The following is a 3,636-nucleotide window of genomic DNA, read 5'->3' as shown; positions in this document are numbered from 1 at the left end:
AACAATAAATGTTTAGGCGAAGGGCAAGTGGGGTGTGAATGACAGTGAGGGACAAAAAGGATACTCGGGCCATTTCCAAGCTGAGAGGTACAAAGAGATAAAAGAAACAACTTCATTTCCACTTGAGCGAATTTCAGGGAACAATGTCTACAGGAGACAGCCAGAAATCTGTCAGTAGAAAGGTGAAAAGAATGTCTGCACAAGACACAGAAAATAGAAGGGGCCTTGGTTGGTGACTGACCTTGACTTTTTGGATGAATAAAAAAAAAAAAAAAGTTTTAGGAGCTTAGTTCTGAAGTATTCTGAAGTACCGCACAGAATCTGGCTGAGTGAAAATATACCCAGTGTTCCTGGCATTGAAATATTAAGAACAAGGGTGCAGAGGCTCATTGTGAAGAGAGAGACTAAAAGAGTAGTCCAGATCTCAGAGGGTTAGTCTAGCTAGAAGCGGGCATGTTGCTTCCTCATCTCTGCCATACAGGAGTTGAAAGAGAATTATCTGAGGTAAATATGTGAATTTTTGTCACTTGCTCTTTCATATAGCACCTCCTAGGTGATCGGCTTTGTCAAGATGAAGCTGAATATCTCCTTTCCTGCCATCAACTGTCAGAAACTTACTGAAGTAGACAATGAGAGCTAGCTTCGTATGTTCTATGAGACGCACATGGTCACAGAAGTAGCTGCTGATGCCCTGGATAAAGAGTGGAAGGGTTATGTGGTCCAGATCAGTGGTGGGAATGACAAACAAGGCTTTCCCAGAAAGCAAGGTGTTTTGGCCCACAGCAGAGTGGGCCTACTGTTGAGTAAGGGGCATTCTTGTTATAGATAGACCAAGGAGAACTAGAGAGAGGAAGCACAAGTCTGTTCATGGATACATTGTGGATGCCAATCTGAGTGTTGTCAACTTGGTTATTGTTGAGAGAGAGAGAGAGAGAGAGAGAGAGAGAGAAGAGAGAAAGAGAGAAGGATATTCCTGGACTGACAGACACTACTATGTCTCATCGGCTGGGACTTAAAAGACTAGTAGAGTCCAAAATCTCCTTAATCTCTCTGAAGAAGATGATGTCTGCCAATATGTTGTCAGAAAGCCTTAAACAAAGAAGGTAAGAAGCCCAGGACAAAAACACACAAGATTCAGCATCTTGTCACTCCACGTGTCCTGTAGTACAAACACTGATGTATTTATTACTCTGGAGAAACAACATAGTAAGGAAACGAGGAGGCTGTAGAATACCCAAAACTTTTGGCCAAGAGAATGAAGGAAGCCAAAGAAAGTGTCAAGAATGGATTGCCACGAGACCTACGCTGTCCCCGTTGACAGCTTCTACTTCTAAGTCAGAGTTTAGTTAAAAGTAATTCTTTTAAGAGTAACAAATGATCATACCTTGAAAATAATTTGTCACTCAAATGTAATATGTTGAAATCATATACTTATAAATTCTTGATTGTACTGTATATGATTTTCATGCCATTAATTATTTTTTGGCTATGGCTATTAAAAGGCTGTATATGGGTATAGAGTAATTTATTTAAGGAGGGTGTATTGTTGGAGAGTTGTTTCCATAAATTCATAGTCTGTAAATTTTACAGAAGCAATATGTCACTGAAAATGCATTTTAAAATGGAGTTATGAATGCTGGAGAAGGTGTCAGTATTTACTGTCAATTTAAGTAAGTATGTGAGATTTAAGACTCTTCAGAGGGAAAATGTTGCAATGAGATCTATAGAAGTCAAACTCAGAGTGGCCAGAGGTGAGTCAGTTCTCTGACTCTTTGGAGACTAATGTACCTTTGGTTCCAAGAATGAACATTATAGAGAAATGAATCCCCAGTTCTGCAAAGATCAACCAAGGTCACAAGTGAGTGCAGAGGCTGAGTCAGCAGGACTGGTACCCAAAGAAGCCAGACTTTAAATGCTTAGTGAGGGTCTGTGAAAGTATTAAAATATCATCATGCCTTTCTCTATATTTCTCTTTCTCTCTCTCTCTCACACACACCCTATATGCATGCACTCTGGACACTGTAAGGATTTGCTATTACTTGGAAGCCATCAATGGTAGTATGTTAGTTATGTAAACTCTGAAGGGCATTGGGACACATTTTCCGTTTAGAAAGAAATGTGAACGATGTGTGGCATTATACTGAACATGTTAGTTTATCTTTTAACCTTAATGTCTTAGTCCTTACTCTGGATTGTTCCTGGACAGAATTACTCTACGGTATGTGAACATTTGCTCAAATTTAGTGAACATAAATCTTATAGGTTGAGTGTGGGTTAGACTTAGCTACTGTATATATAAGGAATTAATATATTGAAATTTCACCTTCACAACTAGAGGAAGGTAGTACTGTCACAATCGTCATTTTCTGTGCTATGAACAGTGTGCTGAATAACACAAGGCAGTCTCTGCAACCCCAAACTGTCCACCATCCCCCCTAATGCCAGCATCACAACGTAGAAAGCAAGAAATTAGCAAAAGGACAGCTGATGATGTAATAGTTTCTAATATTTAGTTTTAACATACTTTTAAAATATCTTAAACATTCTTTGTAAGTACTTTATAGGTGGGTGTTACAATGACACTGCCTTTTTAAAATGTGTTTTATACGTTGTTCAATCATATTTAACCCCCATTTGCAATGAATTCATTACTGTCAATCACGAAGATGTTTCCCTCTCCTAAGCATCCCACTTTCACAACACATTTTATTGTTCACATAATCTATTCTAAAGACTGAGAAAAGAAAGTTAGAACTCTTCTATAATTTCCACAACATAGACTTTATTTCCTTTTTTATTCTGTTGGTAGAGTTTTCTTTCCAACTCAAGGAACAACAGTTATATTGACATCTGGAAGTATGACGCTCTCTGTGGAGAAGTCTCTGCTAAGAAATTATGCCAAAACCTCTCAACGTCAAGAAATAGTTAAGGCAGAAGAAACAGCTCTCCTTTGCCTGGTAGGAAAAATAGCTAGGCCTAAGCTAAAATTCATTTTCAGTTTTCTTTTCCCCCCTTCTTATGTATTTCTTCTCATCTTCTAGACCTTCTATCATCCAGATTTGATAGAAATTAATGGCAAGTTTAAGCCAGAAGTTATTAGAGTAAAATCTTTAATGTATTTAATTATCTGGTCCCTGCTTGTGCTTGTCTCTTCTGGGCCCCAATCTCTATTTTAAAGCAGTCATTCCAAACTTAGGTGAGCTTTGACATGATAAAAATGTATAGGCATTAATGAAAAGACTCCAGAGACCACGCCTCACATGTTCTGGCTCTAGTGTAGACTATTGGTATACGTTTTTAGTGTACTCCCCAGGTAATTATGGTTCAACTCCACTAGAATTTGTGACCTATGGTTCAAAAACAGCAGGCTTTCTTCTAAATACTCTGTATTTCCTGAATCTAATTCTGTACTTCTGTTAGTTCCTTGGTCTTTGTGATCTCTATTGAAAGGATTCAAACAAGACATACAGAGTATGGGGAGGGGGAATAGGTGAAGTTTATCACAGAGTGGCATGAAACACTCTCGGGTGTGAAAGTGGACAATGGACAGGGAGGCCACTGCAAAGGAGACACTTTCACAGGGTAAGAGTGGATAATTGTCAAAGAGAACATTGTGCCATCTTAAATGTTATGTAG

At 38.6% G+C, this 3,636-nt stretch overlaps 1 pseudogene; it reads left to right on the top strand.

The window, feature by feature from the left end:
- The first annotated feature begins 571 nt into the window (after nt 1–571).
- Nucleotides 572–1,350, top strand: LOC129672866 (40S ribosomal protein S6-like; annotated as a pseudogene).
- The last annotated feature ends 2,286 nt before the right edge of the window (nt 1,351–3,636 follow it).

The sequence above is a fragment of the Psammomys obesus genome, unplaced genomic scaffold, assembly GCF_907164565.1.
Source record: "Psammomys obesus unplaced genomic scaffold, mPsaObe1.curated_primary_1811, whole genome shotgun sequence".
Classification (NCBI taxonomy): Eukaryota; Metazoa; Chordata; class Mammalia; order Rodentia; family Muridae; genus Psammomys; species Psammomys obesus.
The sequence above is the reverse complement of the archived record's forward strand: the minus strand, read 5'-3'. Positions and strand labels throughout refer to the sequence as shown.